The following is an 18,090-nucleotide window of genomic DNA, read 5'->3' as shown; positions in this document are numbered from 1 at the left end:
TGCGGTGAAGAAGTAAGTGGGAAGATGAGTGAGCTCAACGGGGTTTGTTCGCACTGATTTCTTGACTCCCAATTTCCCTTTTCTGGTGCTAAAAATGTCTGCCTTCCTCCTGGCAGAGTGTGGGCATCTCTCACACGGGAGTTTTCTGACCTATTTCAGGGAAGAAGGGAAGGGGGGTGGGGTGAAAGGTCAGAGCACACTGCCTGCTTCTGCCATTTCTCTAATTCCTCCACCTTGGGAGGGCCCATATGTCAGGGTGCAGTCTTTTGGGGGAGCGTGTCCTGAACCCCATCACATCAAATAGTAAAGTCAGCCTCCCAGAAGAAAACCGTGCCCTGCAGACCCAGGGGGAGAGGTCATTTCAGACTCTCCACCCCAGCATTCATTGTTACATCACTTACAGAGGGTTCTACCCCTCAGGAGAGTACCAGGGTTTCTCATCCGGCTGGGGCATCTGGCCTCGCCATGGCTCTGGCTGTGCTGTCAGCTCCCGGTGTGCTGAACGTTACGGAGCCCACTGTCCCATGCGTCACTCTTGATTCTGAACCTTGTCATGGCTTCCCATTCCCTGAAGAGTAAGGTCCAGCCCCTGAGCCACCACAATCCACACCCAACCTGGCTTCCCAGGCAAGGAGCCAGTCAAGCAAGCTGCTGAAACGTGGACAGACTAGGTCCCCTTCAACATGCACTCCTTGGAATACCCTCCCTCCATCTCTCTGCCCAACAAAAATCTCTCATTTAAGGGACAAGGCAAAACTCACCTCCTCCAGGAAGCCTTCCCAGATCATCCCAGCCCACAGGAAGTCCCAGAGATAGGTCTCATCTGCACCACCCATGTGAATTTGGAATATGTTTTTGTGCTGCAGCTTATTACTATTTTATGTACGTTTTCATGGCCGACTGGGATGATGAAGCCCTGGAGGGGGTGAGCAGTGTCTCACACTTTCTTCTGCTTCTCTGAGTTCCTAGCAAAAGCCAGTGGGCACCTGCATTTCTGTTGACGCTGCTGGTGGAAGAAGAGACTCCACCAGCCTTCTGTCTGACCTGGGCTCCTAGGACAGAGCAGGAAGTCGATCACTGCTTGCTTGAGGAATGAATTAGTTTGTCAGTCAACCTCTGTCCTTGGCATTGATGGAATCTGAAATAAAAGCATTACTTGGTCCTCATCCAGTCAGTTCAGAGTCTTATTCACATTTTGTGTTTTTATTTGGACCTCTCCACGCACTCTAAATGTCACTATGACCGCAAAGGTACCTTGCAAAAGAGAATTCTGTGACTTTGTTTTTATTTTTCCCTCAATAGAACATAACCTTTGAAGGGAGAAAGCCAATTTAGGTGGCTTTTTTAAATTCTCTCCTTTGGAACTAAAAGCATAGAAATTCGGTACATGCGGGACCTGGCATTCACTGTTGCCATGGCACCCTGTCCTTTGAGGGGTTGGAGGATCTTCCCACAGTGCAGCTCTCTACAGACTCACGGGGACTGGGAAGATGGAGCACAGAGCCAGACCCTGTGCTGCTCATCTCTGTCTGACTAAACCTAGCCATGGGCTCAGCAAACACGAGCAAGCTGGTCCCAGATGACGGCTTGTGGCCCATTTTACATCACAAACCAAGGAAAGCGACTCTGGGAAAGCAGCTCTGTGCATGACAACATGGTGGGAAATGACAGAAGTGGACTCCAGCATCAGTGGCACAGGAGGCCCGGCATCAGGGTCCAGGGAGCCCTGAGCAACGGCGGCAGGGCTGGAGCCCTGGGGACCCAGGCAGGATTCCTTCTCACTCTTAGCCCTGCGTCTCTTTCTGTGTGTGTGCAGCTCATCTTCTCTGTGAGCCATCGGACCTCCCCATCCCCACCACCCTCAGAGACAGACACTCACACAGTCTGGGCTCGGCATCCCTGCCCCAAACTCACACACCCCAATCAGATCCACCAGCCCTGAGAAGTGGGGTCATAGTGGACACCTCTGGGGTGTGGGACACCTCTGGGAGGGGGTCTAAAGAAATCACTGTGCCCTGGAAACACACCCTCAACACGAGTCAACAACACACCCCCTGCAGAGGAATGAATACCCAAGGGGCGGCTTCACGGCCAGGAACGGCAGGATGCAGGAAAACATGGTCCCCATCCATGAAAGCTGGCAGAAGAGCCTCACGACCCAGGCCCGGTTATGAAAGACCTAGAGCCCATCTAAGTTGTTTGCTCCTCATTGGGACACTGGAGGAGGTGGGATCTTCTCTGAGAGCAGAGTGTTGTTTTTGTGACAAATGTGTTTTCCACCAGCCTTTGAGCACTGCTCCAAGGGAGAAAGAGCCTGTGGGAGAAGCAGGTAGGAATGGCGAAAGGTGGGTGAGTCGTCGCCAGGTGAACCCTCCTCACCCAGCGGCTGCAAGAGAGCTTTGTGCTCTGTCCCTGACACACCCCAGGCCAGGGGAGCAGCTGGGAGCCTTGTCAGGTGAGCCCAGTCCCAGAAAGAGGTTCTCTCGGCATAAACCTCCGGTTACCTTCTGCTGCTCAGCGAAACAGTGACTTAAAGCCACCAGTCAAGGGCATTCTCTGGTCGTCCGGTGGTTAGCGGTGGTTGAAGAGGTTGCAGGTTTGATCCATGGTTGCAGAACTATGATCCCACATGCCTTGGGGCCAAAAAACCAAAATGTAAAACAGAAGCCATGTTGTAACAAATTCAATAAAGAATTTTAAAATGGTCGACATTACACACACACACACACACACACACACACAACACACACACATATATATGTGAAAGCGAAAGTCATGCAGTCATGTCCGACTCTTTGCGATCCCATGGACTATACAGTCCATGGAATTCTCCAGGCCAGAATACTGGGGTGGGTAGCCTATCCCTTCTCCAGTGGATCTTCTCTACCCAGGGATGGAACCGGGGTCTCCTGCATTGCAGGCAGATTCTTTACCAGCCGAGCTACCAGGGAAGCCCATATATATATATATATATATATATATATATATATATAAAAATCACCAGTCAACTGTGTTGCTCACAAACCTGCAGTCTGGACAGGGTGCCACAGGACAGCTTGTCTCGGCTCCATGCAGGGGCGGGGGTGGGGATGAGGCTCCCCCTGTTATACAACTCACTCCCACGGTTCCCAGGCAGGGCTCCTGCCAGCTGGAAGCTCAGCCAGGTGCAGTCAGTGGCCTTGGCTCCTCTCCCCCGGCCACCCCCAGGCCACTGGGCTTCCTCACAGCATGGCAACTCGGTTCCCAGAGCAGCACCCCAAGAGGTGGGGAGAAGTGTGCCCCCACCCCGGCCTCACCCAGGGACTCTGGTCGACCAGAAGTCTTGGACAGACAGGCAGACAGACGGCAGCAGAGATGCTGAGTCACTTCCAGGCCAGGTGGGAAAAGTCCTGCATCTCTTCTGGGTCCTCATGGGACACTGGCCCTGGGGAAAGCAGGCAGGATTGGTGAGGGGGTGGTGGCAGGGGACGGCTGTCATTTCAAACATCTACCGCCCTTAGACCACCAAGCTGAAAAGACTACCAATACAGCTCAGCTCCCCGCTAGCAGCTGGGTGAGAAAGCATTCTGGAAGCCCCCAGGTGGACCCAGAGGTGGGCTGAGGGGACATGGCTGAGGCGCCAGCAGCCTCTGGTACCCGAGAGGAGGTTTTGGGAGCCGACACTGTCCAGTCACGAGAAGAGAAGACATAGAGGTGAGATCTAGAGTCAGGACTTCCAACTCGAGCTCTTGCTGAGCATCCTGACCTGGGCAAGCCACTGCATTTCTCCAAGCATCAGTGTCGGCATCTGAAAAGTGTGGGTTAAAAATAACCCTTTCAGGGGGAAGCCTGAGGAATGGAGAGTGTTTTCCTGGTCTCAAAGCATATCCCCACGAGACACATGAGGGAAATAGCCACTTTATAGTGAAGAAGCCTGGCAGACAGCACCGTACCCGAGTGATCAAAGTCAACTTCTCGCAAAGGGACAGATCTACGTCGCTGCTCCCCGGCGTTGCGCCCTGAGAAAACACACCCGCACGTCTGCAAGTTCCTGCCAAGAACGCACAACCCGAGTTTCATCTCGGGGGAAACATCAGAGATACTCAGAATGGGAAACATCCTACAACATAATTGGCCTTCGCGCTTCTGAAACGTCAAGGCGATGAAAGACAAGACTTCCGAAGTCTGTTCCCAACTGCGAGAGGTTTAAAGGACTGACAACAGATTACAGTGTCCGAACCAGCATTTTTGTTTTCTACTACAAAGGACAGAAATGCAATGATGCCTATGTACATTCTAGTATTTTATAAATGTATAATTTCCCAACTTTTATAATGAGGTAGTGATTCTATATTTTTGTTTTGGAGAAAGTGAAAGTGAAAGTCGCTCTGTTGTGTTGGACTCTTTGCAACCCCATGGACTGTATAATACAGTCCAGGGAATTCTCTAGCCCAGAATATTGGAGTGGGTAGCCTTTCCCTTCTCCAGGGGATCTTCCCAACCCAGGGATTAAACCCAGGTCTCCTGCTGTTTTGGAGAAATATACTCTAAACTTTAGAGTCTAAAGAAAAATGGGGCAGAGGGATATCCTGTCTGTAACATGCTCAAATAGCAGGGAAAAATATTCTTACACCTTTTCTATAGATCTGAGGTTGCGTTAAAAGTTTCCAGTCAAAAGAAAAAACAGGAACCGCCTCACGGCATTGCTGTGGTTCATTTTATTTGACTGACTTATTTTTGGCTGCCTTGGGTCTTCGCTGCTGTGCAGGCTTTCTCTAGTTGCCGTGAGCAGGGGCTACTCTCTAGCTGTGGTGTGCGGGCTTCTCATTCCAGTGGCTTCTCTTGTTGTGGGGCCTGGACTCAAAGCACGTGGGCTTCAGGAGTTGCAACGCAAGGGCACAGGAGTCGTAGTGCACAGGCTGAGTTGCTCTGTGGCATGTGGAATCTTCCCAGACCAGGGATCAAACCAGTGTCCCCTATATTGACAGGCAGATTCTTAACTGCTGGACCACCAGGGAAGTCCCTTGCTGTTGTTTTTAAAGGGTGAAGCCATTGCAACACCTCCATCTCCAGAGCTCCCCTCCCCGCCGAGACGGCTGCATCCTCTCCTGTCATCCCGCCCCAGGGCTCCAGGACCTTCTTGGCCCCCTCTTCCTGGCCACTCTGCCTCTGGGTCCTTCCCATGCTCCATCTCCACTGGCCAAAAAGATTCTTCTAAAAGGCAAATCTGACCCTAAAGGCACTGTGGTCTGAGACTGCACACTGTATGATTTCTAGTCTTTAAATTTGTTAAGGGGTGTTTTACGCCCCAGAGTGTGGTCTGTGCTGATGACTGTTCCACAAGAACTTGAGAAGAACACATGTTCTGCTGGTGCTGAATAAAATGGCGCACAGAGGGCACTATATCCAGTTCACTGATGCTGCTATTGAGTTCTAACTATGCCCTGATTTTCTGCCTTACAGATCTGTCCATTTCTGATGGAGAGTGCTAAACTCCATGTAACAGTGGATTCATCTAGTCCTGCTTGCAGTTCTATCAGTTATTGCTTCATGTAGTTTGATACTCTCTTTTTATACATGGCTTGCCTGGTGGCTCAGACAGTAAAGCATCTGCCTGCAATGCGGGAGACAGCTTCAGTCCCTGCCTGGGTCAGGAAGATCCCCTGGAAAGGGCATGGCAACCCACTCCAGTACTCTTGCCTGGAAAATCCCATGGACAGAGGAGCCTGGTAGGTTACAGTCCCCAGGGTTGTAAAGAGTAGGACATGACTGAGCGACTTAACCCAACCCAAACATTAAACATTGCTGTGTCTCTTGGAGAACTGACTACTTCTTTATTATGGAAACTTCTTTATCCTTGATGATTTTCCATGCTCTGAAGTCTGTGTGTGCTCTGTGCTAAGTGGTTTCAGTCCTGGTCGACAATTTGCGATCCTTTGGACCAGAGCCCACCAGGCTCCTCTGCCCATGGGATTCTCCAGGCAAGAATACTGGAGTGGGTTGCCATGTCCTCCTCCAGAGGATCTTCCCAGCCCAGGGGTCAAACCCACGTCTCTTATGTCTCCTACATTGGCAGGTGGGTTCTTTACCACTAGAAGCTCTGAAGTCTACTCTGTCTGAAGTTAATGTAGCTACTCCCACTTTTCTTTGATCAATATTGGCATGATATATCTTTCTCCGTCTTTTTACTTTCAGTCTTTATACACCTTTATATTTAAAGTGGACTTCTTATAGGCAACATATAGTTGGGTCTTGTTTTTTGATCCACTGAAAATCTCGCCCTTTCAATTGGCATATCTAGATCTTTGCACTATAATTGGCTCACAAGAGAATTCAAGAAAACACCCACACTATAAATCCTGAAATGAATTTTCAAAGAGGTACAAAACTGGCCAATGCCCACTGAGCAATAATTAATTACACCTCCATCAGACACAATTTATTTATATTTCTGTGGACAAGAATCATTTGAATTACTATAGTTTGGCTTAACTTATAGAGCTGCAAGATAGCTCTACAATAAAAGGCAGAGATAGCCAGGAAGGGTGGCCCTAGACAGGATATTCAGTGATCTTTCTCACCAATTCCAAAGCTTTCCCAATTTTCCCTGGCACAATTGAACAGATAACTGTTTCTATTTTTCTATGACTTGCTTTAATTTCTACTTTAAGTCCCAATTCAGCATAGATAGCAAAAACATTACCTTAGTCAATTTGGGGTCACTTCTTTCCCATGGATATCATATGTAAGTTTTGGGGGTTAAAGCAGTGCCATTACTGGGGAGGGGGCTATCTGGTCTTTGGTGTCGTCTCTCCAACTTGCAGGATACTCAGGTAAACGTTGAACTGAGCATGTTGCCATGGAGACATCCCTTATCCCCATCAGTTGCTCCTTTATATCTACAAGTTCTTGATGCTGTTTCAGGTGCCCTTTTTAGGTATATATAAAAGTTCATGTCAATGTATGGCAAAACCAATACAGTATTGTAAAGTAAAAAAAAATGAAAAATAAATAAATAATAAAGAGAAAAAATGTGAATTATAAAAAAAAAAGTTCACCCTCTGAAACTGTGTGTAGGAAAATCCATTTGGGCCTCCAAAGCCTGTGTGCCCAAATGTTCATGGGGCCATTTCTACCCTGGGGGTTTTCTGGGCCTCTCCCTAGAAGCAGGCTCCAAGACCACCCTGTTCTCACAGTCCACACAGAGGCTCCATCACCTCCTAGGACATGACCCAAGAGGCAGGGCCAAGAACCCTCACCCTCTGTGATCCACTCCTCTCCCTCCCTCTTCTGAAAATCCGTGTCTAAGGGAAGAATGGAAGGCACTTCTCCTCCTATGAAGTGTTTTCCTAAATCTTTTATCCATGTTGGATGTCCTTCCCATCCCCCAAAGTATCTAAGCCCCCAAAACTCATGAGCCAATAAGAGAGATTCTTGTTTCGTATTTTCTGCTGCCCAAGTCCTTCTCAGAGTACAAAGGGCTGGCTCAGAAGAGAAGATAAATACACTGGGGAGAGACACTGGTTATTATTTCAAACATTTTATTCCAACCCCCCCTCCCCAGCACGTATGTCCCCAGTGCAGGGACTGTCAGGCACTTCTGATTTCCACAGCACTTGGCACGGGGCCTACACACAGTATGAGCTCAGTATGGGCCAGTACACACAGTATTTAGCACAGGGACATTCCATTAATGTCAGAGTCCCGAAAGGAAATTGATGGACATTATGGTTTCAAGTAACAGCTCTGAGTTGTGTAAAAGGGGGTTCAAATCTTAATCCGTCCATTTTCTAGTTTTGAGACTGTGGGCAAATAATATGCCCTTGCTAAATCTCAGCTTCCTTACCTTAAAATGAAGGAAAGAGTCCTGAGTTCACAATGTTATTATGAAAATTCAATAAGATGTTATATGTAATGTACTTAGCATGATGCTTGGCATACAGTAGGTGCTCAACGAATGTTGGTTACTGTTACTGTTATCACCACTGTGAAAGTGAAAGTGTTAGTCGCTCAGTCATATCTGACTCTTTATGACCCCATGGACTCTATAGCCCGACAGGCTCCTCTGTCCATGGGATTCTCCAGGCAAGAATCCTGATGGGTAGCCATCCCCTTCTCCAGCGATCTTCCCAACCCAGGGACTGCATCCAGGTCTCCCGCATTGCAGGTGGGTTTACCATTACTCAGACTCTAATTATGCTACCCAGGACCTAAGATGCCTAGATCTTCAGTAATAGTGGGTTCCTATAGTGAAGCGGCGGCTGCTGCAGGGGAAAGAAACCTGGCCTGGCATCAGCATATTACCTGTTTGCTCATCCAGGTAAGGTAGGCCTCTGGTGGGCTCCCAGAGGTAAGAAAGCCCACCCTCTACTGTGCTGTGACCACGATGAAGAAAACTGTGCACCCCAGACTCATCACAGGGCACCAATGTAGGCAGCCTTGCCAGCTGTGTGGTCAGAGGTCCAGGCAGCAGCAAACTGCAAAGGGCACAGTCTCCAGAAACCAGGCCTGTGCACCTTGAAGCACTAGCCTGTGTCTAGAGAGAAGGTCCGTTCTTCAGACTCTAAAGTCAGGGCTCTGTCCAACGTGAAACAGAGGAACATAGGTAATGAGTCATTCAGCTCCAAACTGAGACACAAGTTGGGCTTAGATTTGAGATATTTCTTGCTAGTAAAACCCAAGCACTGAGATAGGAGTGGAGTAGAAGTAATCCTTTCCTAGATCAACTAGATAAGACAGAAAGCAGACACTAGGGCGATGATTGTTTAGTCTGCATCAGAATCACCTGGAAGGCTCCTTGAAACATACTTTGCTGGGTCCCAAGCCTGGAGTTTCAGATTCTATAGGTCCTGGGTGTATGGTTACCAGGTTTGTTAACAAAAATACATGACTTTAGATTTAAATTTGAGCTAAGTAATCATTTCTTTAGTACTTAATCCCAAATAGCACATGAGACATACTTAGACTAAAATAGTCATTCTTGTTTATCTGAAGTTCTCATTTAATTTCATTATTATTCCAATGAGTCAACTCATTGGGAAAGACCCTAATGCTGAGAAAGACTGAAGGCAGAAGAAGGGGGAAGCAGAGGATGAGATGGTTGAGTGGCATCACTAACTTGGTACACCTGAGTTTGTGCAAACTCTGGGAGGTGGTGAAGGACAGAGAAGCCTGGTGTGCTGCAGTCCATGGGGTCGCAAAGAGTCGGACATGACTGAGCGACTGATCAATTGAACAACTACTCATTTAACTGGGGCATCCTGAAGGTTATCTGGCAACCCTACTGGGGTGGGGCCGGAATCTTGGTGTGTCTAACAAGTTCCCTGGTGATGGTGTTGCTATGGTCTGAGAACCACTCAGACACCCCCTTTGGCAATTTCCAGTTCAACTCTGAGTACTACTGGATGGAGCTTCCTGCCCCGGAGGCAAGTACACGGGGATCACAGATAACTTCACACATCCAGGTATTTGCCTCCAGGCTGGGAAGCTGGTGACAGAGGCCCAGGTAGAGTAGGTGCTTTCGGCAGCTCTTGACTGTCTTGGTTACTGAGAGGTGGGTTTCAGAGACTCACCGTTTAACCCAAAGGATTATAATAATTTCAACACTAGAGCTAATCCTCTATGGACAGGGCACTTGATCTTGGCTAAGTCTGTGCAGACTACCTTGAGAGGAGGAGACACAGGTTTCCCTGTGACAAGGAGCTGCTTCTCTGCATTTGGGAATCAATCCTTGCCTTGGTTTCCAGCAGCAGTGCCGTTCAGAGTGCTGATTCCCCTGCCTTTGCTCAAGATCACAGGTGCTGAGAGATTCAGGGCAGCCCCTAGGTCCTTCTTTATTTGTGTTGACCAAGCACCTGTTTGCTTTCATCCTCACACCCAGGCCCTAGATGGCACGAGAGCTGCAGATTGCTGGGGCGGTGGGTGGTTCTTGTCATCTGCCTTCCAGGTAAGCAACCCTTGTTTCCCATTGACTCTATCTGTTTACATGCAGAGAGCATATATAAAGACAAAGAGGAAAGTATTGAATAAAAAGAACACAAAAGAAAACATTTAGATGAAATGAGCAACTACTTACAGCTGTCACATGAGCTTGGGATGGTCCTGTCGCCCCTCCTTGTGTTTTAATCAGTGACAGTGGACACTGGCTCTTAAGTCCACCATCACTGGGTATCCCTGCCAGGGAGGCTAATTCACACCTCTCAGGTCTGGGTGTAGACTGAGCAAAGGGAGTTTTAATGCATATACACGGAATCTAGAAAAATGGTACTGCCGAACCTATTTGCAGGGCAGGAACAGAGATGCAGACACAGAGAACGGATGTGTGGGCACAGCGGGGTGGGGAGGAGGGATGAACCAGAGATCAGCGCTGACACATGTACACTAACTATCAGGCTTCCCAGGTGGCGCTAGCGGTAAAGAACCCAGCTGCCAGTGCAGGAGACATAAGAGATGTGGGGTCAATCCCTGGGTCGGGAAGATCCCCTGGAGAAGGGCATGCCACCCACTCCAGTATTCTTGCCTGGACAAAGAGTCAAACACAACCGAAGCGACTTAGCATGCATGCACGGAAATATCACGTGTAAAACAGAGAGCTAGTGGGAAGCTGCTGTATAGCCCAGGGAGCTCAGTTCAGGGCCCTGTGATGGCCGAGGGGGTGGGATGGTGGGGGATGGGGAGGGAAGGTCAAGAGGGTGGGGAAATATGTGTACGTATGGCTGATTCACTTCATTGTACGGCAGAAACCAACACAACACTGTAAAGCAATTATAATCCACTGATAAAAAGTTTTAATTAAAAAAATAAAAGTCCCCTGGTGGTATAATGAATATAGCAAAATGTTGAAGTTGAACTGTCATCCTTCAAGGTCATGACAAACACTGACATCATGAATCCTGCATCCCTGCTCTGGGGGAAAATACATGCTTAGGTTCCCATGAGCCTCTGGTCCCAACAATGCCACCAGCCAATCAACACATAACCTGGGGCTGTGTGTGTTTCTATCTCAGGACACCTTATCCGACACATACACTTGACTCATTAGCCTTGAACTCACAGCCCACAGCGTGATCACTCACACCCCAAAGAAGCTCATCTGACACACGTGTTTTCTCCACAAGACACAGCACAGCCTCCTGAGCTTAGGAAGACAGACAGCACTTCAGCCCAAGGCACTGAAATTACCAACAAAACCCAAGAGGCGTGGCACTGAACACACAGTGAGAAGGGCAGTGTTTACAGTCTAAGAGCTAAAACAAGCAGGCAGGGCGTGGCCTCGTCGGCCCTCAGCCAGGAGGGGCTGCTCCACACATGCCCTCGAATGGCCACAAACGTGGGTGAGTACTGACTTCTGGGACCACAAACCTATTGTAGCAAATAGGCAAATTCGAGGTACAGAATCCTCGGATAATTAGGACAGACTGGACATCTATCGTCAGCCCCAGAGATTGGAGAGTACAGGTCCCCCAAAAGGTCAGTGAGGAATGCCCACCACAGCATCCTCAAACAGCACAAACACAAGGAGACATGAGGAGTTGAGGAAGAAACTGTAGTCGTAGGACCTCAATTTGGGCACAGTGCCACTAGACTGTGAATGGTTGGTTTTCCAGTTGCTAAGTGGGTTTTACCAACCCACTTAGAGAGAGACTTTATTTTCTTGGGCTCCAAAATCACTGCAGATGGTGACTTCAGCCATGAAATTAAAAGATGCTTGCTCCTTAGAAGAAAAGCTATGACCAACCCAGATAGCATATTAAAAAGCAGAGACATTACTTGGCCAACAAAGGTCCATCTAAGCTATGGCTTTTCCAGTGGTCATGTATGGATGTGAGAGTTGGACTATAAAGAAAGCTGAGCACCGAAGAATTGATGCTTTTGAACTGTGGTGTTGGAGAAGACTCTTGAGAGTCCCTTGGACTGCAAGGGGATCCGCCCAGTCCATCCTAAAGGAAATCAGTCCTGAATATTCATTGGAAGGACTGATGCTAAAGCTTAAACTCTAATACTTTGGCCACCTGATGCAAAGAACTGACTCATTTGAAAAGACCCTGATGCTGGGAAAGATTGAGGGCAGGAGGAGAAGGGGACAGAGGATGAGATGGTTGGATGGTATCACCAACTCGATGGACATGAGTTTGAGTAAGCTCCAGGAGATGGTGAAGGACAGGGAGGCCTGGTGTGCTGCGGTCCATGGGGTCGCAAAGAGTTGGACACGACTGAGCAACTGAACTGAGCTGAACTGAAGTGGGTTTTACATCCCCCCTCATAAGATCATTATGGGAGGGATTGAATGAAATGTGAAATTACTTCATGTGGCAGAGCTACACTCATAAGATTCCAAAGTTGAGCCATTAGGTCAAAATATGGAGGGTCATAACTGGCTAAGGCTGATGTGCTACTGTTTGCAAAGCCCTTCAAGACTAGTCTTGCTTGTCCACCATGCTGGCTGATGCCAGCTACCCAGATAGTCCAATGACAGCCAGATTCAGAGGTCCAAAGCCATGTGGGGTCAATCACCTCTGAGTCCCCACAGCCTTAACATTCTGGCTTGGAGAAAAACGTACTTTGGAGCAGTTTTGGATCTTTAATCACTGGGACAGCTTTCAAAGACTCATGTCTGGGACTTCCCCGGTGGTTCAATGATTAGGACTCCACGCTTCCATTGCAGGGGTGCTGGTTCAGTCCCTGGTCAGGGAACTAAGATCTCACATGCTGTGCAGTATTGCCAAACAATAAAAATAAATAAATACATAGACGTGAAAGTGTTAGTCACCCAGGCACGTCTGACTCTTTGCAAACCATGGATTGTAGCCTGCCAGGCTCCTCTGTCCATAGGATTCTCCAGGCAAGAGTACTGGAGTGGGTTGCTGTTCCCTTCTCCAGGGGAGATCTTCCCAACCCAGGGTTCGAACCCTGGTGTCTGGCATTGCAGGCGATTCTTTACCATCTGAGCCACTGCTGCTAAGCTGCTAAGTCACTTCAGTCGTGTCCGACTCTGTGCGACCCCATAGACGGCAGCCCACCAGGCTCCCCCGTCCCTGGGATTCTCCAGGCAAGAACACTGGAGTGGGTTGCCATTTCCTTCTCCAATGCCAGAAAGTGAAAAGTCAAAGTGAAGTCACTCAGTCATATCCGACCCTCAGTGACCCCGTGGACTGCAGCCTGCCAGGCTTCTCCATCCATGGGATTTTCCAGGCAAGAGTACTGGAGTGGGGTGCCATTGCCTACTCCGTCTGAGCCACTAGGGAAGCCATTTTAAAAAGTTAAAAAACAAAAAAGAAGTTCTGTAGGGGTCCCGTGAGGTGGGCTGAGAGGATACAGACAGGGTCCCTACCGTGTCCACTCACAGGACCCCTCCTAACTCCTGCCCTCTGTACAGAGCCTCCTCCATCCTGCCATCCATCACCCCAAGTGCTGTCAGGCACAGAACTCATACAACACACATCAGCAGAAGGCTGAGCTGACATCAATGTTCTCCTGAAAAACAAAGACTCGGGGCCATGCAGTGAAGAATCAGAGAGCCTCAGATAACAGAGGGAATGTTTTCAGGGTGAAGTTAGCCAGGCACAGTCTGAACATTCTGGCCAGGGTCATTGGAATAAAGGTGTTCCAAAGGGGACAAAGTTATCCTGACAGGAGACACCAGGTTCACTGCTTAAAGACAGGAGCTAGGGCGGGGCTTCCCTGCAGGCTCCCTGAAAAGAAAGTGCCTCCAGCTGCCTGGGATTATGGCTTTTAGGGCCAATGAATGTAGGGAGACTTCAACCAGTTTGATTCCAGGAGCTGAATCAAGCTACCTCCTCCCTTAAAAGCAGACAGTTCACCAAAGAGGACATACAGATGGAATCAAGTTTTGAAAGCACATGATGAAAAGATGCCCCACGTCTTAGCCAACAGGGAAGGTGAATCAAAACCATGGTGAGCTACCACTGCAAAACCATCAGAATAGCGAAAGTAAAAGAGTGACAAAACCAAGTTCTGGCGATGACATGGGGAACCTGGATCACCCACGCGTTGCTGGCAGGAAGGTGAAATGATACATCCAAACTGGGAAATAGTTTGATAGCTCCTTAGAAAACCAAACACAATGATCCACAACCCAATGATCCAGAAAGCGTACTCTCAGGCATTTATCCCAGAGATATGAAAATTAATGTTCGTACAAAACTCTGTGTGTGAATGTTCATAGAAGCTTTATTCATAAGAGCCAAAATTTAGAAATATCCCAGGGGTCCTTCCGCAGGTGTGCAAACTGTGATATATCTACACCTTGGAACATGCTTACAATAAAAAAGAATAAACAATTGATACACATACCAGTTTGGACAAATCTCCAGAAAATTATACTGAGTGGAAAAAAAAGTCAGTCCCAAAGGTTACATACTGTGCAATTTCATTATAAAAGTGGAGACCAGACTAGTGTTTACCAAGAGTTAAGGATTTGTAGGCGATGGGGGGCAAGGGCATAGGGGAGCAATGGGAATTTCTGTAACAGGGAAACGCAAGAGATCTTTGTGGTGGTGGAAATGCTCTGTATCATAAGTGGGCTGGTGGGTTCACAAGTCTATACATGTGATAAAATTGCACAGAACTAAATACACACAGAATTGAGGACAAGAAAAACTGGGAAATCTAAACCAGAGGGGTGGGTGGGTTCCACTGGTATCAGTATCCTGATTGTAATATTGGATCATAATTTTGCAAGGTGTTCTCATGGGGGGAAATCAGACAAAGGGCACATGAGCTATCTCTGTGTTATTTCTTAAAACTGCAGGTGAATCTACAATTACCTCAAATTAACATTTTAATTTTTTTATTGATACAAAAAAGAACAAATGCACATTAAAAAGACTGATTCAAAATCCTGGAAACAAAAAAATATAGCCCCGGGGAGAAGAAAGATAGATAGGACAACCGCGACTGGACAGTCAAGGGAATAAGCAAAATTGAACCATCACTTCTTCAGTCACTTGGTCATGTCTGACTCTTTGCGACCCCATGGACTGCAGCATGTCAGGCTTCCCTGTCCTTCACCATCTCCCAGAGTTTGCTCAACTCATGTCCATCGAGTCGGTGATGCCACCCAACCTGTCTGTCATCCACTCAACCCACCACCTACCCAACTCTGTCATCCTCTTCTCCTGCCTCCAATCCCTGAACCAGGAAGACTGCCTGGTCCAGGAGGTGAAGGCTCAGGTCTGTGGGAGTAGGAAGTCTCGGAGTGAGTGAGGTGGGATGACAAGGGACCACAGGGAATGGAGAGGACATCCTTTCTAAAGAGGCAGCCACTGCTTACTTACCTCCAAGACGTTTTTGCCAAGCGAGAAAGCAGACCCAGTATCACCAGGTTTTCCAGAGTTTTTTTGAATGGTAAAATTTGAATTTTAATCCCATTTTTAAATGTTAGCAGCTAATTTGAAAAATTCCAAAATACTATGCAGGTCAAAGGAAATTAACTGTAACTTGTATTCAAGCAGGCTTCCCTGGTGGCTCAGAGGTTAAAGCTTCTGCCTCCAATGCGGGAGACCCGGGTTCGATCCCTGGGTCAGGAAGGTCCCCTGGAGAAGGAAATGGCAATCCACTCCAGTATTCTTGCCTGGAGAATCCCATGAACGGAAAAGCCCGGTAGGTTACAGTCCATGGGGTCGCAAAGAGTTGGACACGACTGAGCAACTTCACCTTCACCTTCACCTTGTATTCAAGCAACCAGTTTTTGATCCTCCATCTGGTCCACTCCGTCTGCATTCTACTCACCTCCAGGGCTTAGTGAAGGGTTTGTCTCCTCTTTGACCATTCTCTGAGTCCCAGGTGGAGCTAAATGCCTTTCTCTGTACTTACCCAACCCACTCCACCTCCTCATCAGTCCCTGTCTTCCAAGTATTCATCCCACTGTGTTGAAATGCCTGTTTGCCTGAGAGCTCTGAGCAGCTGACTATGGCCACAACAATGCCGTGAACCAAACAGGTCAGCTGGGAACAGGCTGGTCTGGGCTGGAGTGGAGGCTCTGCTGACCTTGGCTTGGTTGGCGTCTATGTCTGAGTTAACTGGGGGTCGGCTGGTCTGGGTGAACTGTACCTGTCACGGTTCTGCTCTGTGCATCTCATCTTCCTCCTGGAATCAGGGGGTGTGCCCTTTCATGACAGTAACAGAGGGCAGGAAGGAAATGTGCCAGGGCACGCTCAGAATTGGCACCCTGTCATTTCCACCACGTTCTATTTGATAATTTTATCGAGGATTGAGAAAATAGATTCTTTCCTCACCTGTTTAGTGAGAGGGGCTGCGAGATCAAATGCCAAGTGGGTGGATTAGACATCGAGCAGGATGAGGAACTGCGGTAGTGATGCAGCCTGTACACGCTCCTGAAGTTCACAGCCCTGACTTACTTGTCTCTAGTCCCTGGAGCCTATCCTTGGGCCAGATGCACAGTAAGTGCTTAATAGATTTTGCGGGGTGGGGGGTGGGGGGTAGCGGGGGTTCTGGAGAGAAGAAATGAGCCAATAAGTAACCTTTTATGGCAATGGCACCCCACTCCGGTACTCTTGCCTGGAAAATCCCATGGACAGAGGAGCCTGGTGAGCTGCAGTCCCTGGGGTCGCTAAGAGTCGGGCATGACTGAGCAACTTCCCTTTCACTTTTCACTTTCACACATTGGAGAAGGAAACGGCAACCCACTCCACTGTTCTGGCCTGGAGAATCCCAGGGACAGAGGAGCCTAGTGGGCTGCCGTCTATGGGGTCGCACAGAGTCAGACACGACTAAAGTGACTTAGCAGCAGTAACAGTATGGATGAGGGAACACTTCCAGGGGGATGTGACTTGCCCAAAGTCACCCAGTTCATGGAAGATTCAGAAATAGAATTCATGTCTTCTGTCTCTTTCCACCATCACGAGATGCTTAGAAATGAAACCCCCTTGGCCTGGCACTCACCCCTGTGCACCATGGGTCTTCTGAGGCTGGTATCTGGGGTGGACACCCACAGGCCAGCCCAGAGCCCCTAAATAGCAGGGCCCTGGGATGTGAATTCCCCCAGCTTTGGGTCTGGCTGTTCCCTGCTCACACAGAAGGGGAAGGAGAGACTCTGCTCTGCCAGCAGAAGGGGAACAGGGCATCACTGACTTCCCCACTCCTTACACGCTGATCTCCCATCAGGGGGTCGGAGGAGGCTGCTATTTTAGGGCAGTTTCCTGCAGTCTGATGCTTGTGTTTCTAATCACTGTTGCCACTTGCTAGCATTCCCTTTGCTACAGGAGCAGTTTAAGCCACGTGCATTTCCTGTGCACGTTCATACTGTGGAGGCTTCTTAAGGTGGAATATGGAATTTTATTTGCCTGGAAAACTCAAGCCCCTTTCTCCTCTCAAAAGGAACCGGTGGCTGTGGCCTCACCAGCAGCGGGGCTGGGGGATGGGGGAGGCTGAAACATTGGGCAATCCCTGCTGCAAAAGAGAGGGCAGTCAGCTGGGGTCTCTCACTGCCCCTACCTGACGAATAAGCAGGAGCGACTAGGGCCCCAGCTCTGTGCAGCTCCATCTTTCTTGGCTGCAGGTTAAGAAAATCGGGTTCTAGCACCAGGCTGTGTGGCCTTAGAGAAGCTACCAGACTTCCCTGCACCTGAGTCCGTAAAACAAAGGTGGCGACTAGAGGTGTATTTCTGAGAAACAGGCTCAGATCCCCCAGAGGTTCACCTCTGAGCAGCTGGCTGTGGAGGGTGGGAGTGGGATGGCAGAACTTTAGGGAAAACCACAAGCCCACTGGTGGGCTGCTTCAAGCCACACCCTGAAAATTCGTATATTGAAATCCTAATCCCTGACCTGATGGTATTTGGAGACAGGAGGTCATCAGGTCCTGAGGGTGGGGCCCTCACAGTGGGATTAGAGCCCTTGTTAGAAGAGATGTCAGAGAGGCTGCTCTCTGCCTCTCTCTGTCTCTGTCTGCCTGTCTCTCTTTCTCTCTCTGTCTGTCTCTCTCTCTCTCTGCCAGGTTGACGACACGGTAAGACGACAGCTATCTACAAGCCAGGAAGAGGCCTCTTACCAAAACCTGACCAGGCTGAACCCCATCTCAGTTTCCAGCTTCCAGAACCGTGAGAAATTTCTGCCACTGAAGTCCCCAGCCCA

General features: G+C 48.8%; 1 long non-coding RNA gene across 1 annotated transcript; it reads right to left on the bottom strand.

The window, feature by feature from the left end:
• Positions 1–2,164: 2,164 nt before the first annotated feature.
• Positions 2,165–3,392, bottom strand: LOC128058013 (uncharacterized). The gene is made up of 3 exons (XR_008200385.1): positions 3,297–3,392; positions 2,505–2,633; positions 2,165–2,314 (listed from the first exon to the last, which is right to left on the bottom strand). It is a non-coding gene; the product is annotated as an uncharacterized LOC128058013 (long non-coding RNA).
• Between the last annotated feature and the right edge of the window lie 14,698 nt (positions 3,393–18,090).

The sequence above is a fragment of the Budorcas taxicolor genome, chromosome 13 (genome assembly GCF_023091745.1).
Source record: "Budorcas taxicolor isolate Tak-1 chromosome 13, Takin1.1, whole genome shotgun sequence".
Classification (NCBI taxonomy): domain Eukaryota; kingdom Metazoa; phylum Chordata; class Mammalia; order Artiodactyla; family Bovidae; genus Budorcas; species Budorcas taxicolor.
This window is presented reverse-complemented; position numbering and strand designations above follow the sequence as displayed.